This window comes from Ostrea edulis, chromosome 7 (assembly GCF_947568905.1).
Source record: "Ostrea edulis chromosome 7, xbOstEdul1.1, whole genome shotgun sequence".
In the NCBI taxonomy this organism is placed as follows: Eukaryota; Metazoa; Mollusca; class Bivalvia; order Ostreida; family Ostreidae; genus Ostrea; species Ostrea edulis.
The window spans coordinates 81,520,694-81,542,837 of NC_079170.1; the positions used below are offsets into that span (position 1 = coordinate 81,520,694).

Consider the following 22,144-nt stretch of genomic DNA (forward strand, 5'->3'; position numbering starts at 1 on the left):
CTGAGATCTAATAATTTTATTTCTGTTATAAGAGTCAATAGAGAATATTTTAGAAGATCTTTTATCATTTCAGAAGCAATTTGATGGAACTCATTACCAGATTTTATTAGAAAATGCACAACTACCACATCTGTTAAAGCAGATTCAAACATTATTTTGATCCTCAATATCACTCATGTGTTTGTGGTCTCTTTTCATGTAGTTCTTATCTGTATGTATATAAACTGTGATATTTCCATGTTTTGTGATATATGTTCTCGATATGTATATACTCGTATGTTATAGATAGGACTACAATGTAAACTAGTTTATATAATTGTACAAATCCTATATAAATAAAGGATATCATTATTTGCTAGAACACCTACTTTTTATTTAAGAAGCTATTCACGACATACATTTTGTACAATATCTGCAAGCCTTTATAATGATAATTAACCATATACCACAAACATTCATGTGTTCATGAAAACAACACAGATCATGTACTACATAACAAATATTTATTATTTGTCAGAGTTTGATAATCAGTGACTAAAACTAATCCATGGGATACATGTACAACACTATCTTTCTACAGAGATTGCTACTATTCACTACTCAATAAACAATTAGATTGTGGAAATACATGATAATTTCATTCATATTCATGAACCGTCCGTTACTAATCTCTCTACGTCACAGATAGATGTCTGATGTAAAATGAATATATCCAGCACATGTTTTTGTGAACTGTTAAACACGGTATATATTAATGTTAAGTCTTGGGTCTGATCATCATTGCTGTGTTTTTTAATGCTACAAAGTCACCTGTCCAATGTTGCCAGACAGGGTATTGGCCACCAGTCAGAGCAGACTCCGCATACCGTCCGTTCAGGTGGGATTGGTGACAGCCACCGAACCACCAGGCTCCGTGCAATAGTACCGCACAGTGATTACCCTACCCGTCATTATTCTGATCCCGGGTACTAAACTTGCATCCATTGTGGTAGGCCAAACTGTCTCCTACAACATGTATTTATAACTGTTATAAACATCAACTGCCTCCTACCACAGAGTATTGATAACTGTTATAAACATCAACTATCTCCTACAACAGAGTATTGATAACTGTTATAAACATCAACTATCTCCTACAACAGAGTATTGGTAACTGTTATGAACATCAACTGTCTTCTACAACAGAGTATTGATAACTGTTATAAACATCAACTATCTCCTACAACAGAGTATTGATAACTGTTATAAACATCAACTGTCTCCTACAACAGTGTATTGATTACTGTTATAAACATCAACTGTCTCCTACAACAGAGTATTGATAACTGTTATAAACATCAACTGTCTCCTACAACAGAGTATTGATAACTGTTATAAACATCAACTGTCTCCTACAACAGAGTATTGATAACTGTTATAAACATCAACTGTCTCCTACAACAGTGTATTGATAACTGTTATAAACATCAACTGTCTCCTACAACAGAGTATTGATATAACTGTTATAAATGTGGTAGAGCATCCTTACCCGTCAGGAATAATAAAATGTGTAATTTATATTACTACATGTGTTCAGTGTTTTTAATTTTACGATAAATAATATCAACTTAATATGTGCAATAAATACACAAACAGGTTTCCATAGTTGGTATTAAACAACTTTTAATATTTGAGTATTTCCCTTATGGACAGCTATAGTTTAGGTTGGTTACGGATTGTTTTTCATGGTTCATCGGTTCGTTTCTTAATTATTTGTCACATGACAGTTCTTGGTCAGTGTAAGATTCAGTTTGAATTTAGAAATTGAATTGGGCAGTTGTGTCATACTTTAGTTGAAAACTTTGGACATTTGGACATACAGACTACAATCTACTAATCAGGTCAGTTACTAATTATGTTAAGGATTTTATGCATAGAGTGAGTGAGAGTAAGAGTAGTATGATTATTTTATTTCTATTTATTTCATAATGAGTGTATTGCTTCAGAAATCTGAGTAATATATATGTTTGTATTCATTTAAGAAATAAGGTATCATTTAAAAATATTTATCGGGATATAAATACGGGTTGGTCACGTGATCAAATTCCATAAAGCCCGAAGGGCTTTATGGAAAATTTGATCATGTACCAACCCGTATTTATATCCCGATAAATATTTTTAAATGATACCTTATTACTTATATTTACATTTTTGGTCGGTAACATTGCTGAATTGTGTTAACAACACGTTTCCATACATTTCAAATTGTTGACGTCCACAACAAAGCGTCATAGATGTTCAAAATGACGACATCACAAAACAAAGTTCTATAAAATGAAGAACTGTTTTAATTATTAAGACGCTAGAAAGCAAGTATATCAACATATACTTATACATTAACTCGGAAGTATATAATGGAAAACTCTTCCATATGTCTAATTTTAGGGGGTGGGGGAATTATGATTTAAACGGGGATGCGCAGTGTTACACTTAGAGTTGTGATGCGCTTTGACTTTTGAAAAGTGAAGACGTTGAAGACCGACTTTGAAAGATATTCTGTGGATATTACGGAGTTAACAGAAGACTGAGATGGAGGAACATGAAGAACAGGACGGCAATCGTCAGGTGTAGGCAAATTATTTATAGACAGGACAGAGGACGGAACTCAGATGAATCTCCGGAAAGAACTGAACATCGCAGAGAATGTGGAACTGCACGAAGGTAAGGGACGGTTTGGATTTGGATATGTAATTGTTGATAAACATGAGCTCACTGAACGCTTCTTTTGACTCGATAATTTTTTGTAATAGGTTTTTAACGACGCCTCGCTTCGATGTCCCGACATAAACTTGGAAACCGACATCAAGCACTATCTATGGCTGCTGTGGCACGGAAGCAGTGTGGTGTGTAGGTCTTAATGCACTTTGACGACTTATCGGCCATACATCCTGTGAACGACCTTTTTGCTAAAGCCTAATGTCATCGTCTAGCAGTAGGTACAATTCCGCATCACCGATGACCAGGGTGAAGTTGTAGCAGACGAAATTTTAGACATACATTAGGCCTAGTAGGCTAGTAACTAAAGACATTGTTTACAGTTATGCTTTTATCAATTATTGATGAAAGTCCACTGCTTGGAATACAAATAAAACCTTAAATACATTTTGTGGTGTTGATTTCATCTATTGAAAGATTTCTGTAGTAAGTGAGAGCGATTGCTAGATGTGTATTGCCTTAGTAAAAATAGTACCTGTTACCTACTTTTAACAAATGTTCATACGCACAGCCGTGACCTCTGTTGACCCCGTAGTAGATTTATCCAGAAATAAATACGTATTGCTCGTAATAGTGTTATGTAGGAGAAAACAGTTGCAAATGTAAATATTGATAGATATACACCAGACCTACATGTTACTATAGATCCATCCGGATTCTAATACCACATATTTGGTAAGAGTGTGTTATGTATTGTTTAGGTGGTGTTTGATATGTTGTCTTGCCATTATATGTTCTGGACAGTTTCTTAGTTTAAATGCAGAATATTAAGTAAATTTGATTAATTATGATTTTATATTAATGATGTGATCTGATGAAGAAAAGACAATTCTATTTTTGTGATTAATGGAATTTAATATGGAATTATTTCTTTGTCATGTCTGTCCGTGATTTTATGTCGTGTCATAAGTAATGTGTGCATGTTTAATATTTGTTATTACTTGTTGTAGAATCTTTTGGATGATATTTATCGGATAACATTTGGATGATCTGTGAATGATATTATTCTGAGCGATTGTGATAAATAAACCTTGTGACCGGTATGCTTGTTTGAGTTATCACCCTGTAACATAAACATCAACTGTCTCCTACAACAGAGTATTGGTAACTGTTATAAACATCAACTGTCTCCTACCACAGAGTATTGATAACTGTTATAAACATCAACTGTCTCCTACAACAGAGTATTGATAACTGTTATAAACATCAACTGTCTCCTACAACAGAGTATTGATAACTTATAAACATCAACAATGACAATCAATCAAAATCTTTTAAATTAACGTTACATTCTCATGCAAGGTGAAGATAACGAACAGTGATCAATCTCATAACTCCTACAAGCAATACAAAATAGATAGTTGGGCAAACACGGACCCCTGGACACACCAGAGGTGGGATCAGGTGCCTAGGAGGAGTAAGCATCCCCTGTTGACCGGTCACACCCGCCGTGAACCCATATCTATCTCATATTCCCGATGTTTGTTGCGTGGGTCTTGATGATGCATAAACGCATTCTCTCACCAGAGGGCGCGTTACGCAATCATCACATACACCTCTGCCAACGCTTGGAATCACGTGGCAATATAATCACATGATATAAACAATCATTCTCGTTTCCTTTCCCTTTAAAAGATCTTGCAACAGGTGATACATCAGGCTCTTTTTAAAGAATTGGCACTTTGATCAGTACATATTTACCATTAAGCTGTTTTTCTCTTATTTTACAAGTTTTATCGTATTTTTTACAGCCTTTCTTACTTTTGATTCCATGTTTACATTTAAATCTCCACCACGTGTATATCCTACATTCATACGCATATTACGAAGTAGTTCTAAATTTAGGATAAGAAAACAGAGATTTTAATAATCTGATCAGAAAACGGAGATTTTAAACAATTTTCTTACTTTTGATTCCTTGTTTAGATTTAAATCTCTACCACGTGAATGTCCTACATTCATACGCATATTACGAAGCAGTTTTAAATTTAGGATAAGAAAACAGCGATTTTAATTTTTTTTTTTTTTACAGTAAGCATCAAGTTAATTGCACCAAAAGCATTTCATAATATGACTAGATGTTGGATATTAAAAACTTTAAAAAGATGTCTATAAAAAGTCGTTGACAGAGTACTAGTTATAGTGCAAGTAGCGCACGGAACTCTGGGTAGAGAATTATATAAACGACGTTAATCCTGATGTTATTGGGAAAAGTCAGTTTGCGCATGTCCATTTTCACCGAAACCAATCGAAATAGTGATCGGCCTTTTCCGTCAAATAGAAAAAAAATAATCTTCCCTATTCGACGGAAAAGGCCGAGAGATATTTCGTATTGCACCGAAGCTTGATGACGCGACCTTTATCTATAGATTGGAAAATAACAGGGTAGCATGTAGCTGTGCAGTCAGCTTAAGGTTACTTGTTTATCGGAATCAGAAATGTTTCATTAACAAGAGAATCAGCAACGCTCAATAAAGATTATTCATATCTTAAGGTATTCAATGTATAATGACCATATTTCATATCTAATAAATGGATGGTGGAATATTTGTAATCATGGTATCATTTTGAAGGGTTCACCAAATAAAAATAATCCACCATAGGAATTTTTAAAATTTTGTTTACTGCTTGATTTATTTCACCTAGAATTTAACATTGAAGTATATGGGAAAGCATGTTGTATTACAATATTTTAAAAACAAATTATATTTTCACACTAATCTCTTGGTAGAAAGTTACATACACTTTCTTTTTATGAAAATATGAAATAAAATTAATCATTGACCGCACACATTTTTAGAAAATTAGATTTTTCTTATTTTTACAAAGGGCAGACAACTCTTCCAAAAAGTCTTGGTGCAAAAAGGTCAGCTTCTAATCGTTTACCAGTCATGTAAATTTCATCTGCTTCACTTTCATCATTATTTAACAATAAACTTTTATGTTGATCTAAATCCTTCGAAATTGTTCATTATCCTTTCATTATACATGGAATACCTTAAAATGTATATCATTTGAGAAGTTGTACTGAACTTTTGAAATGAAACGCTACATTCCAGCATGTGCACCTTTACAAGTCCAGGGTTACTGAATCGTTACCTCGCACTGTAGTTATACCAATATGTATATCATCTAGTACAAAGTATAAAAATGGAGAATTAAGAAAAACTACAGACCAAATTTTTTGGATATTGAGGTGACCGTTACGGCCCATACACCTCTTGTAATTTCGAATTTGTTCTGTTTGATATCAAAGTGACAAAGGACAATATCATCTGTGATACAAAATAGTGATAAATCATGTGATACCATCTGTGATATTTATCATTGTGATAAACATGCTATATGCTACATGTACATATATATGTTGCCTGAATGAAAGAATGGGGAAAAAATTCTGTGTATAACCCGAATATGTTTAGCGATGAGTTTGGGTGTAAAATACTCATACCCGCCGTTCCTGAATATCACAACATTGTAAGCCGATATTTACTACATACCCGCCGTTCCTGAATATTCCGACACTGTAAGCCGGTATTTACTACATACCCGCCGTTCCTAAATATCCCGACACTGTAAGCCGGTATTTACTACATACCCGCCCTTCCTGAATATCCCGACACTGTAAGCCGGTATTTACTACATACCCGCCCTTTCTGAATATCCCGACACTGTAAGCCGGTATTTACATACCCGCCGTTCCTGAATATTCCGACACTGTAAGCCGGTATTTACTACATACCCGCCGTTCCTAAATATCCCGACACTGTAAGCCGGTATTTACTACATACCCGCCCTTCCTGAATATCCCGACACTGTAAGCCGGTATTTACTACATACCCGCCGTTCCTGAATATCCCGACACTGTAAGCCGGTATTTACTACATACCCGCCGTTCCTGAATATCCTGACACTGTAAGCCGGTATTTACTACATATCCGCCGTTCCTGAATATCCTGACACTGTAAGCCGGTATTTACTACATACCCGCCGTTCCTGAATATCCTGACACTGTAAGCCGGTATTTACTACAATAATGTACATACCCGCCGTTCCTGGATATCCTGACACTGTAAGCCGGTATTTACTACATACCCGCCCTTCCTGAATATCCTGACACTGTAAGCCGGTATTTACTACATACCCGCCGTTCCTGAATATCCTGACACTGTAAGCCGGTATTTACTACATACCCGCCCTTCCTGAATATCCCGACACTGTAAGCCGGTATTTACTACATACCCGCCGTTCCTGAATATCCCAACACTGTAAGCCGGTATTTACATACCCGCCGTTCCTGAATATCCTGACACTGTAAGCCGGTATTTACTGCATACCCGCCGTTCCTGAATATCCTGACACTGTAAGCCGGTATTTATTACATACCCCCGTTCCTGAATATCCTGACACTGTAAGCCGGTATTTACTACATACCCGCCGTTCTTGAATATCCTGACACTGTAAGCCGGTATTTACTGCCCTCATCTCCAACTTCAAATGCTGAGTACCGGGCGTACGCTTTCTCGTCAGCAAAACTCAACAGCTCCACTCGTAGTTCATGTCTTGTCTTTGTTAAAGAGTGAATTGCATCGTTTCCTGTTTAGTAAGAAAAAATATATATATCGGTATATAGAAAGACATGAGGAAGTGTATATTCAGTGGCGAATTTAGAGACATTACGGGCGTTGGAACAGATTTGATCGAATTTTACCACCTTGGGCCCTTAAATACAACAGTTTTTTTTAGGAAGAGGTTAAGGACGTGTGCAGTTCCAGCTCCTTTGAAAATGTTGTGGATCTATTACTAAAAGTTACTAAATATGTACTGTATAACAATTCTCTGTAGAGACAATCAAGGTCAACTTTTTGCGGAAGTGAACTGGTTTGTTTATTCTTCTAGAATTTTAGAGCATCCTTGATTCCATTCTCTCACCAGAGGGCGCGTTACGCAAGCTTCACATACACCTCTGCCAACGCTTGGAATCACGTGACAATATAATCACATGATATTTATAACAATATTCTCGGTTTCCTTTCCCTTTAAAAGTTCAGGCAACAGGTGATACATCAGGCTCTTTTCATAGCCAACTGACACTTAAACGTGCATATTTACCATTTAGCTGTTTGTCTCTTATTTTACAAGTTTTATCGTATTTTTACAGCCTTTCTTACTTTTGATTCCATGTTTACATTTAAATCTCCACCACGTGTATATCCTACATTCATACGCATATTATGAAGTAGTTCCAAATTTATGATCAGAAAACAGAGATTTTAATAATCTGATCAGAAAACGGAGATTTTAAACAATTTACAGTAAGCATCAATTTGATTGCACCAAAAACATATCATAATATGACTAAATATTTAGTCCAAAACATAAATTTTGGATCAAAGAAACTTTTACAAGATTTCTGTAAAAAGCCGTTGACAGAGGTGTAGTGCGAGGAGCGCACGGAACTCTGGGTAGCGAATGCCTTGATTCCCGAGCTTAAAAAAGCATCCACGACAATGTACATGGCCAGGTAATGAGCACCCATCACAATGTACATGTTCAGACACCCATCACAATGTAAATGTTCAGACACCCATCACAATGTACATGGCCAGGCACCCATCACAATGTACATGTTCATACACCCATCACAATGTAAATGTTCAGACACCCATCACAATGTAAATATTCAGACACCCATCACAATGTGCATGGTCAGGCAATGAACACCCATCACAATGCACATGTTCATACACCCATCACAATGTACATGTTCAGACACCCATCACAATGTACATGGCCAGGCACCCATCACAATGTACATGTTCAGGCACCCATAACAATGTAAATTTTACATGGTCAGGCAACGATAATTCGTAAATAACGGCGCCATGCAAACAACAGATGTTTGAAAATATTCACGGTTTGTAGAAAACTAATTCGGAGTGATAAGTCCGTCCTACAGAGAATGAAGTACTTATTATTCGGAATTATAAACCCCATCCATCCTGGTTTCAAATCATTGTGACGAACTTGTTTCCGGTACATGTAATCGTGCAGCATAATGCGTGGACAGTGAACTGCGACTGGATTGTCTATACTGAATTAGACCCGTCAAAATGTGTCCAGTGTCCAGTTATTGTGTCCAGTGTCCAGTTATTGTGTCCAGTGGTTAGTGTACATGACTGTATCATCATAAATTCATACAATTAATTACGTTTGTGTAAATATTATCGTGTAACCGAGATATTACATGATGCAATGGTAAACACAAGGCATATAAATAATTACCTTAAATGTGGTAAGGCTTCAACAAAAGACATACATCATATAGAACATACAAACATGTTGACTGGTATAGTAGGCCGACCGCTGGACAGGTAGGTGGACAAAGCTGTGTGAGCTGGAGCTCCAGGTCATGGGTTAGGGATAGGACAGACCAGGTTCAAGGGTCATTCAACATGAGTATTTATATATAAATACGTTTCACTACCTTATCGTGTAGGTATTGAACAGGATGAAATCAATAGATATGAACACCACTTAATGGTGCTTTGAATATCGAGTGTTGATTGATTAGTACGAAACTTTGCTTTTCACAAAATCTCCCGAAGTAGAAGATAAAAGTAATCCATAGGAATTTTTTACCAGCGAAAAACCAGAAAGGGCGAGGAAACCATTTTTAGCTCACCTGAGCTAAAAGCTCAAGTGAGCTATTCTGATCACCCGTATTCCGGCGTCCGTCCATCTGTCCGTCCGTCCGTCTGTAAATTTTTAACATTTTTGACTTCTTCTCAAAAACCATTGGGCCAATTTCAACCAAAGTTGGCACAAAACATCCTTAGGTAAAGGGAATTCTAAATTGTTAAAATAAAGGGCCAGGCCACCTTCCAAGGGGAGATAATCAAGAAAAGGTAAAAATAGAGTAGGGTAATTAAAAATCTTCTCAAGAACCACTGAGCCAGAAAAGCTGAGATTTATATGAAAGCTTCCTGATGTAGCGCAGATACTAAATTGTTAAAATCATTGCCCCCGGGGGTCGGATGGGGCCACAATAGGGGATCAAAGTATTACACACAAATATATAGGAAACATCTTTAAAAATCTTCTTCTCAAGAACCACTGGGCCAGAAAAGCTGAGATTTATATGAAAGCTTCCTGATATAGTGCAGATTCTAAATTGTTAAAATCATGGCCCCCGGGGTCGGATGGGGCCACAATAGGGGATCAAAGTTTTACATACAAATATATAGGAAACATCTTTTAAAATCTTCTTCTCAAGAACCGCTGAGCCAGAAAAGCTGAGATTTATATGAAAGCTTCCTGATATAGTGCAGATTCTAAATTGTTAAAATCATGGCCCCCGGGGTCGGATGGGGCCACAATAGGGGATCAAAGTTTTACATACAAATATATAGGAAACATCTTTTAAAATCTTCTTCTCAAGAACCGCTGAGCCAGAAAAGCTGAGATTTATATGAAAGCTTCCTGATATAGTGCAGATTCTAAATTGTTAAAAGCATGGTCCCCGGGGGTCGGATGGGGCCACAATAGGGGATCAAAGTTTTATATACAAATATATAGGAAAAATCTTCTTCTCAAGAACCACTGAGCCAGAAAAGCTGAGATTTATATAAACGCTTTCTGATATAGTGCAGATTAAGGTTTTTAAAATCATGGCACTTGGGGTAGGATGGGGCCACAATAGGGGATCAAAGTTTTATATACAAATATATAGGGAAAATCTTTAAAAATCTTCTTCTCAAGAACCATTGGGCCAAAGAAGTTCACATTTACATGAAAGCTTTCTGACATAGTGTAGATTCAAGTTTACAAAAACCATGGCCTCCAGGGGTAGGTTTTGGGCCATAATAGGGACTACGGTTTTACATGCAAATATATATGGAAAGTCTTCTGATATGGACCAAGGTGACTCAGGTGAGCGATGTGGCCCATGGGGCTTTTGTTTTAAAATTCCTTACCCACTGATGATATTAGATTTTAATATGTTTTTACTTATCTGAGCCAAAAGCCCAAATGAGCTTTCTGATCGCCTGATTTCCTTCTGCCTGTAAACTTTACCCATTTTTAACGCTTTTTCAAGAATCACTTGTCCACTTTCTGTAAATATGCTATAAAGAATTATTGGTAACTAAAAAGGGATTCACCAGTGTCCCATTGAAGGTCATACCCTTTCCAAAGGGGAAATAAGTAGGGAATTATGAAAATACGATGATACCTTTTGAAAATCTCCTCAAGAACCACTGGGTCAGAAAAACCCACACGAAATCGTATGTTTATGCATCATAAGAAAATAGATTTTGTTGGATTCTTTTTCTATTGTTATTGTGAACATGTTTTAGTAAGATATAAAATATTTTCAAAAGCTATGTTTGAAAAATCAACGATACATTGAATTCACCGAATCTAAACACAATAACTATCACTGTTTTCAGTGATTTCTTTCTCGAGTCCATTTTGCGATAGATTTCTTCTTTTTTTTTTACAGACATTTTGCATATTTTTCTAAAGAAACAGTTTCATAAAATTGATATTAAATACTTTTATAGATAATACATGCTTTTGTGAATTTTTGACAGTGCTATTGAAGAAAAATTGCAATTTTCTGACGTTGAGGTATGATTCTGTTTAATCTATTTGATAAGTTATTAGTTTTAATACTAATAGATTTCATTTTTTATACTTTTATCAGATAATAATGTTAGTATGAATTTACTTTAAAATGTATTTCTCAAGACCACCAGGACCTTCATCGGTCATTTTGATATGTCATTATCCCCAGGTAATATATATTTAGGTTTGATTAAATCACGGACTCGGGGTAGCGTAAGGCACGATAAAGAAGTCTTATATTGGAATGTATAGTGAGAAACTTTACACATACAATTTTCAAAAGTAACACGGCCATGATTAGTCATATATTGTACCATAGTTTGGCGTGCTTTCTTTTGTTAAAAGTGTGAATTATCTGTACATAACCCACACTTTTCTTCAAACACCGCCCACATTCTCGAAAAAAAAACAACACCCCAAAACAAAACAACATCACTGTCCACTGTATGAAGTTCCTCCAGATCAAAATTGCACATATCAAAAACGGATAACTGACTCAGACTAAGTTCTCCAAATACATTATAGATATTCACACTGAATCTCACTTAAACCTTGATACAAGATAATATCGTCAATGGCCTCGTCCCAAAGACTTTCTATTTCCATATTCTCCTCAAGTCGAGAAACACGTTTCCTTAGAAATACGGGTATCATTTACAAAAAGTTTTATAAAAGACCCAGTCACGTGATAAGAACGCGTTTGAGAGATAAGCTTGTTTGTATATACATGTAAATGTTTTTCCAGTCAATTTAGTCAAAATATGTATTAGAATGAAGGATATCAAATAGGATTTTCAAAAGAGTAACCACCATCGTCACTTGAATATATTGCTAAATTTTTAAACAGAAAAATGGACGAATATGGGTTCTTAGAATTTTATTTGAATTTTTAAATTTCAATTCTTTAAAGCCAGTACCGGTACTAAAAGTCGGAGAATGCGTAAATGTTAAATAAAAATATCAAAACCAACAGTCCAAACATTTATATGCACTTTAAAAATGGCCTTTTAAAAATAATTAATGAACATACATTTTTCGGTGATAGAAAGTCATTATGATGGAAATATATGGTGTACAAAGTGTAATGTAAAGACATAGCAATTGGCATCATATTGTAAACAGGTAACCGCGCTTCCGAAAGCTATAATAAAATATAATTTTGGGAATGGCAAGTTGGAAGTTTTTTCAGCTCATGATGAACTGAAGAGAAAATGGTTTCACGATAGAAGTGTGTGCATAAAAGTTCACGTCAGCTGCACCATTTGTAAGTGATTAAGAATGACAGAGAACGGAGACAAACAGACACGTAGACGGTCGTCAGACGGGAAAACTCCCAAACCATCATCCAAAATGTTGAAAATGGCGGAAGGGGACAGTGGTGACAGTGATGATGTTGGAACCAAAATCATTGACCAGATGACTGTAATAGCGGACGCTGTGAGTCAGCTCCAGAAGGGTCAGAAAGAACTACGTTCATCTTTCGATAGTAAGTTTGATAAATTCAAGAATGAGTTCATGGCTAGTATTGATAGTAAATTCAAAGCAATGCGGTCAGATTTTGACCTTGAACTTGGTAAACAGCAAAGCCAGATCGACAGTTTGTCACGGTCAGTTGAGTCTCTTATTCATCGAGTGAAAGAGGTAGAGAAAGTAGGACACAGTTACGAAACTCAACCTGGATCAGCTGTTCACCATTCGAGCACCGTCAAGGATTCGGAGGTAACCATAATAGCTAGTAATATACCTCAGTCAGACGATGAGGACATTCTACAAGGTGCACAGGATCTTGTTGACTGTGTGAGTGATTCGATTAGTGTAGTCGCGGCTGCTAGGCTCAGGAGTCGGATTCAGGGGAAACCAGGGTTAGTGAAAATCAGTTTCGCAACTGTCGAGGAGAAAGTAGAAATACTACGGAAGAAACGCGACTTGAAGGGCAGTCAAGCGTACAAATCTGTTTTCTTAAGGTCCTCTAAATCCCACACCGAGAGGCTCATAGAACTTAACGCGAAAACACTACTAACTCAAATACCGAATGGAGAACAATTCCGTATTACTTCGAATGGACGGATAGTAAAGAAAGATTCTGACCGTCAACACAGCAATTTCTCCGCGGACAGCAACAACCGCGATCAGGATCATCAATAGCAACCTCCCCGGCCCATAGACACTAGAAAACTAGGTCACATTAATGTCTGTGGATGGACCGACGAAAATGCAGAACTTAGAAGCTAAATTATCAATGCCATGAATTGTGACATCATTTCAATAAGTGAAACACACTTATATAAAGAAAAAGAAATACATATTAAAGGGTACAAGTGGATAGGATTCAATAGACAACAAATTCACGTAAATGCACCTAAAGTATCAGGGGGAGTTGGAATTCTTGTAAAAATCTGGTTAACTGAACTTTTTAGTATTTCTGTGATCGACAAATGTTATGATGGCATTTTAGGAATTAAGTTTACTAAACACAACTCTGATTTTGAATTCATTGTATTTACTTGTTACCTCCCACCAGAAAATTCAAACAGAGGACGGGATGCTCAGGGTTTTTTTTGCACATCTGTTGTCCCAGATTTATTTGCACAATGAAAATAATGGTATTTTTTTTTATTGGGTGACATGAATTGTAGAATAGGCAACCTACAAGAGGTAATACAAGATGTTGATGAAATTACCACTCGTAAACCTATAGACAACACTATAAACCAGCATGGTCATGAATTTATTGAGTTTCTCAATGAAACAAACTTTTGTGTTCTGAATGGCAGATTTCCAGATGACAATTTTACGTGTATTTCACGAAAAGGTAAATCTGTAGTTGACTATATATGTATACCTGTAGATATATTTAGATATGTTACAAATTTTAATGTGTTTACAGTACAGTCTATTGTAGATGATTTCAAGTTTCATGATTTCTTAGGTATGAAATCAAAACTCCCGGATCACTCGGCTATTACTTGTGATTTCAGTGTTACTGAATATGGCTTAATACATGAATCTGAAAAGGTCGAAAGCACTAAACCACAATTTAATCTGAATAGGATCCCACGGGATTTTATGTCCAATGAATTGACTAGAACTGGTTTATTAATAGCAATAGATCAAATTGAAAAAAGCAGAAAATCGCAGGAAAATATAGATGGCATTTATGACAATTTATGTAAAATAATTTTAAAAGAAATGGAAACTATCCCAAAGATTGTACACAAAAACTCAAGTAAACGTCTGAAAAATAAAAAGCCTTTTTGGAATGATGAATTACGTGATTTATGGAACAATACACGAGAAAAAGAAAATATGTTTGTGAAATATAAAGGTAAACAAAATGTTAAATCAGCCCTAAGACGAGAATACATTGAAGCACGGGATATTTTTGACAAGGCGCTTAGGCGCACCGAACGCTCTTACAAGAAAACTGTAGCTAGAGACATTGAGAATATGAGTTCATCAAACCCAAATGAATTTTGGAATAAAATCAAAAAGCTTGGACCAAGAAATACAATATATATTCCAATGGAGGTCATAGATACAGATGGAAATATCATTACTAATGAACGAGAAGTTTTAAATAGATGGCAAATTGATTTCCAAAATTTGTATAACGGTAGCGTGAATACTGATTTTTTTCAAGATCATTACGATAGTTCAAGGCTAGAAAAAACAAGGTTGGAAAATAATATGAAACTTCAATCATTCATCTGCAATGAAGAATTAAATTATGATATATCGCTGGAAGAAATTTCTGATATTGTACTGCACTCTAAATCTAAATCTGCTAGTGGGTATGATGAAATTCCATATAGTGTTCTAAAATTCCCAATGATAATTAAAACATTACATAATCTCTTTCAACTTATATTTGATTCAAGTATCATCCCTTCCATCTGGAGGAAAGCTATCATATGTCCTATTCTTAAGGATTCCTCCTCGGACAAACGCCTGCCAATGAATTACCGAGGTATCAGTCTCCTATCCTGTATCAGTAAGCTTTATAGTGCATTTATTAATAAAAGGCTTGTTACTTACTTGGAGAATAATGATATTTTGGCAGATGAACAAAATGGTTTTAGAAGAGGGAGATCCTGTGAAGATCACGTATTTACTTTGAACAGTCTAATTCAGAATAATAAAAATATGTATGTTGCATTTATTGATCTAAAGAAGTGTTTTGATTTTGTAGATAGAGACATGATGCTGTATAAACTTCTGTTGAATGATATAAATGGTAAAATGTATAACTCGATCAAGAATATTTACCAAAGTTCAGAGTCATGCGTTCGAGTAAATGGAAAACTTACAAACTGGTTTAGCTGTAAAACTGGTGTTAAACAGGGGGATAACTTATCTCCAACTCTATTTTCGATTTTTGCAAATGACCTTGTTCATGAAATAAACTCTTTGGATGTGGGTGTAAATATCGCAGATGAAAAGCTGTCCGTTTTATTATATGCAGACGATATAGCCTTAATAGCTAAGACACCGGAAGAATTACAATGTATGTTACAAAAACTGCACAACTGGTGCAGGCGTTGGAGAGTCCTTATAAATACTGAAAAATCCAAATGTATGCACTTTCGTAAAACTAGAACAAAAGGAACAGAGTTTGAATTCACTATTGGAACAAATACATTAGAAATAGTAGATAGCTATAAATATCTTGGAATCATATTTACTTACACTGGAAATTTTACAAAAAATGCAGAAAATCTTGCTAAAGCTGGAGGACGGGCACTTGGAAAAATTATTTCTACAATACACAATAATAAAGAATTTGGATTCACTGCTTACGAAAAATTATTTCACTCTTGCGTTTTACCTATATTAGACTATTCGTCCAGTGTTTGGGGGTTCAGAAAATTCCAGTCAATAGATAATGTTCAAAATCGAGCCATTAGATATTTTTTGGGAGTACATCGTTTTGCGCCTTTATTGGCAATCTATGGAGATACGGGGTGGATACCCAGTCAATATCGTCGATGGATTAATATGATAAGATTTTGGAATAGAGTATTGTTATTTGACAGTGAACGCATTACTAGAAAAGTGTTTGAAATGGATTATGATATATGTAGAAACAACTGGTGTAGTGCTCTGAAAGAAATTTTGCAAAATTTGGAACTGGAAAGTTATTTTGACTCAAAATTGTTAATAGACATGAATGTTCTTCAAACAAATATGCATTACTATTACTCAAATATCTGGAAAAATGAAGTATTTAAAGTACCTAAATTGCGAACTTATGTGTCTATAAAATCAACCTTTGGTCGAGAAAATTATGTAACATTGGATATGCCAAAATACTTTAGGTCAATTATGTCGCAGTTTAGATGTGGTATTTTACCTTTAAGAATAGAGACGGGAAGATATTATGGGGAACCTGCTGTTGAAAGAATATGCTCATTGTGTTCATTAAATTGTGTGGAAGACGAAATTCATTTTTTACTCTATTGTCCATTGTATTCTAAACTCAGAACAACTTTGTTTGAAAACATGGGATTTGATCAAATGTCAATGTCAGATGTAGAGGTTCTTCGAATGTTAATAACAAACTACTCAAGACAATTAGCAAAATACTTGTACTCCTCCTTTTCTCTTAGACAATCTATTATATTTGGAAAAATCAACAACTGAGCTATTTATACATTATATACTTATTATACATGTATACACATGTATGTATATATAATTATAGAAAATGTTATTATGCGCAATTATTTGCATTATATATTATTATATCAATGTTTAAAGTGGCATATAGGCCCGACGGGCCGGGTGTTTATTGATTTGTGTATTGTGATAAAATTGGATGTATGAATATATGTACACATGCCACTATAATAAATAAAATTACTTAAAATTACTTATAATGAATAATAGTAAACTATGGTACAAGTTACTAACATTTGATATGACACACTTTACACAACATTCGACACAATGACGGGTTATATTTCAAAGTTAGATTGTTATAGCGACCATAAAAATTGCGAAATGCTGACTTTAAACGAGACTGATAAAACCGCTATAGAACCAAAACATTTGTCAGTAGACTACCTCGACTTAAAAACTGATCATTCGTAGTCCATGCCCTCACGTCTCAAATCAGTTTAGATACATTGACACAATGTGCAGGTGATAATGGAATATTGATGCATAAATAAGGGGAAGTTGTCGATGGAGAAGATGAAATCATCTCGTTTGTCTTAACTTTTAGATGTTACTAAATACCAATTATATATATGAAACGTGAAATGTACTTAAGTTCCCCCCCCCCTTCCTGATTCCCACGATATCTCATTTCATTAGACCATTTCGATCCGTCATGCAAAATTACTTTTCCAGGATATCATGTATACAGGAGCACATTTTTGATATACCATGAATTTACCGATTAAATTTTTCTGGTCTGGCAAAAATATTTAGATTTACTTGTTGATCATGATAAAATGGTTGGAGACGTTGACCCAATGATATATTTATGTCAATCTGTTTTGTAACATGAATAGTAATCGTACCAATCCAGTAGTTTTTGGATGGGTCTCCAAAGCCTTCCTTGTACTCTGCCCAAGTTTTATAAAAGTCGGTAGAACCATCCTGTCGTTTTTGGATAACCTACAAAATATCAAAAGCTACCAATTTCATTTTTGTGAGATAACCTAATGTATGTACGGATCAATTCAAGGTATGTCTCTACCAATCCAACTAAGAAAATAGCGTATTACTTCTCACGAAAGGTGAAGATAACGAACAGTGATCAATCTCATAACTCCTATAATGTAAACCTTATACGGTACCAATTTTGATGCACCAGATGCGCATTTCGACAAATAATGTCTCTTCAGTGATGCTCAACCGAAATGTTTGAAATCCGAAATAACTATGAAGTTTTAGAGCTAAATATAGCCAAAAACAGCGTGCCAAAAAAGTGGAGCCAAATTCGTCCAAGGATAAGAGCAATACAAAATAGACAGTTGGGCAAACACGGATCCCTGGACACACCAGAGATGGGATCAGGTGCCTAGGAGGAGTAAGCATCCCTTGTCGACCAGTCACACCCGCCGTGAGCCCTATATCCTGATCAGGTAAACGGGGTTATCCGCAGTCAAAATCATTGTGCTCATTTTTATATAGTATTTTGTATTGCTTGTAGGAGTTATAAGATTGATCACTATTCGTTGTCTTCACATTTCATTCTATAAAATATGAAGCCGTCATCACGTAGTACAAATACTGTCAACCATGTCCTCAAATGTTGGAAGTCTTAATTCAAACTAGACACTCTCTATACCTTTATCAACTCCAAATGGGAGGCTAATCTACATATTAAAGACAGGTATGACATTGATCACGTGATTGAAGAATACTAAGCCATGAGTGTCTTCTTTTTAGTAACTATGACACTGGCTTATCAAACTAATCACACCATATAAGAATTGTCACGGTTCTAGGACACTTCAACAAAACTTGATCATATCCTCTTTAACCGTGCAAAACTATGGTTGCATATTTCTGCCTCCTATTTGCAAGTTATTTTTCTATAGATTATGTCGACATGCAAGATAATTATGTCAACATGCAGCTTATTTAGGTTGACATGCGAGATAAATATATCAACATGCGAGATATATATGTTCACATACAACTTATTTATGTTGACAAGCTAGATAAATATGTCGACATGCATATTTATTTCGCATGTCAACATAGATAAGTTACATGCTGACATAAATAAGTTGCATGTTGACATAGATATTTTCTTGCATGTCAACATAGTTATGTTGCATGTTTATATAATTATCCTGCATGTCAACATATTTATCTTGGATGTAGACATAAATTATAGAAAAATAACTTCCATACAAGGGGCAGAAATATGCCCCACCATACAAAACAACAATTTAAACATATTAAAGTGAAGTACGTGTGTACTAGATTTTGACACGTGTGACCTATACAAGCTTTTGGATATTCTATGTTAGAATGATATTTAGGAAAGTTGCTATACAATGACTTAGTGAATTGTTTATTTTGAATTGTGCACTGTCCAAAAGTCGAATTCTCTACAATTTTGTTTACATTTTTGTACAAATAGACTGTAATTTTGTGGTAATACACCATTCTTTCACCAGAGAGCACGTTACGCAAGCCTCACTTACCTCTGTCAACGCTTGGAATCACGTGACAATATAGTAATTCTCGTTTCTTTTCCCTTTAAAAGTTCCGGCAACAGATGATACATCAGGTTCTTTTTATAGCCCACTGACACTTTGTTAAGTACATTTTATCATTTAGCTGTCTGTCTCTTTCATTTAGTTTTATCGTATTTTTACAGCCTTCCTTACTTTGATTCTATGTTTACACGTGAATGTCATTCATACGCATAATACGAAGTAGTTCCAAATTTAGGATCAGAAAGTAGCCATATTAAACAAATTACAGGAAACATCAATTTGATTGCACCAAAAGCATTAATATGACTGAATATTTAGTCCAAAACATAAATGTTGGATATCAGAAATTTTACAAGATTTCTGTAAAATGAGCCTTGACAGAGGTATAGTACGAGTAGCACAAGGAACTCTGGGCAGAGAATGGTTATACACGTACACATCTTCATAGAAATACGTAATTATAAGATATATTAATTTAAAAGGGAATGTACCTAATGACCATGCAATGCCCGACAACGCTCCAAACAGGGTTATTCTCGTGTGTTAATTCAACTAATTAACACCGGACATTGATTTATGAATTTGATTGGACCTATTATATGTTAGTATTTACTGCATAAGTGGTATGGTTTTTTTTTTTAGCGATACACAAATTAAAGAGCAAGGTACATTAAACCCCGATTTTCGCCTCAAAATTAGAGTAAACCTAAAATGAGGCCTCATTACGTCACCTACGAATATACCTCTCCTATGTGACGCAGTACAATATACAGATTTGTATATTGTGAGTCCGCGATTATCACGCAGGCAAATAACACTAAAGAAGAAGTTCGTAGTTAAAAGTTTGAAGATAATGACATTAAGAGCATCAATATAAAAGTATGGATTTTATTTTAAACATAAAATGATCAAAGGGTCATTAAAAAGTAGTGAGACTCTGTTCAAATTATTGTGTAAAGTAATGAATTTGCGTTCTTGTTTTGAAAGTTGTTTACGTTTGACGTTATGTCTCTTCGTCATTCTACAGTGACGTCACACAGTATACGCGGCCTAAGAAATCGCTATCCCATAATGCCTAACTGGAAAAGTTTGGTTTGTAAGCAAACGAACTCTAGCGGAAGTTTGATCCTTAATCATTAAGATTATGCACTAGGGCATTGACCCTGATGATACATGTGGAAATTAGTGACGTAATATGTTCTGCGACGTCGTTTTCGTCATCTGGGATTGACAAGATTTACCGAAATCGGCGAAATTGACTGGTTTTTATGCCTTTAAAACCATTCTTAAGATAGAGCACGTGCGTCAACCATAAATATATTTTGTGTGCACTTTAATCATGTTGAAAGTCAGTAATAAGCAAAATTTCTACGTGGTTGATAAATGCGCAGACTATCAAATTTAACGTAAACCGTTTCCGGCGTTCATTTGTAATACAAATTTCATATATACAAGTTTACTGAATAAATAATAACCATATGTACAGCATATTAAATTTTATAAGACTCTACGCAGTTTGCATTGAAGAAGATAGTGTGTATACAGAGAATTGGAATCTTCGACACGGCTATATTTCCGATTCCAATTTTACTCGTTTAATGTCAAGTTCAATATGGGTACGCAATGGTATCAACGCAATTAATGTAACACGTGGCAAAGTTCAATCACATATTCTTTTTTTTTTTATCATAGATAGTTTATGATATGAGCTATCCCTATAAATTGGTGTGCATATACTGTGCCGGCTACAATGCGTATCTAAATACATGTCTAAATACGCCTTGCCAGTCATCAGGTAGGCTAATTATAACTTATTGGGTATTTTGCATGTATAACTTCAAATGCTATCAACGCAATTAATGTAACACGTGGCAAAGTTCAATCACATATTCTTTTTTATCATAGATAGTTTATGATATGAGCTATCCCTCTAAATTGGTGTGCATAAACTGTGCCGGCTACAATGCGTATCTAAATACATGTCTAAATACGCTTTGCCAGTCATCATGAAGGCTAATTATAACTTATTGGGTATTTTGCATGTATAACTTCAAATGCTATTCTAATATTGTATTAAGCAGTATGTCAGACAATATGTCAGACACATCTAATGATTGTCCATCTAAAAAACAACCCCACTCATGATACATAATATGTATGTTATTTTAAAGTTAGAATTTTATTGTGACTTTCGCCTGGTTTTTAAAAAATGAACCGAATGCAATCTTTGTTCATAAAATAAAAAGTTTAATATTACAAATATCGAAAATGAAAGTGCGATAGCTTATAATCGGTACCTTTACATCTGAGCATAATAGTGCGAGAGTTCGAATGCAAAATTCGGTTATATTTCCCCCGTAAAAATTGAATTAGTAGCAAATTAAATATACAGGCTTTAGATATATACATACTATACACTTGAAAATCAATTCATTACAATATCTTTTTCATAATTGACATGCTGTAATACATATATTTTTATGACATGCATGTTTCCTATCAAAACAATTCCAACTTCATCGATCTGTCATTTATATTACAAAGTTGGCGAACTCATTTAGGAGAGGTTGCTTCATGATGTA

The 22,144-nt window shown here is 35.1% G+C and overlaps 1 pseudogene; it reads right to left on the reverse strand.

The window, feature by feature from the left end:
* The window catches only part of LOC130048807 (fibrinogen C domain-containing protein 1-A-like), a 45,031-nt pseudogene continuing 22,887 nt past the window's right edge, over nucleotides 1-22,144 (reverse strand).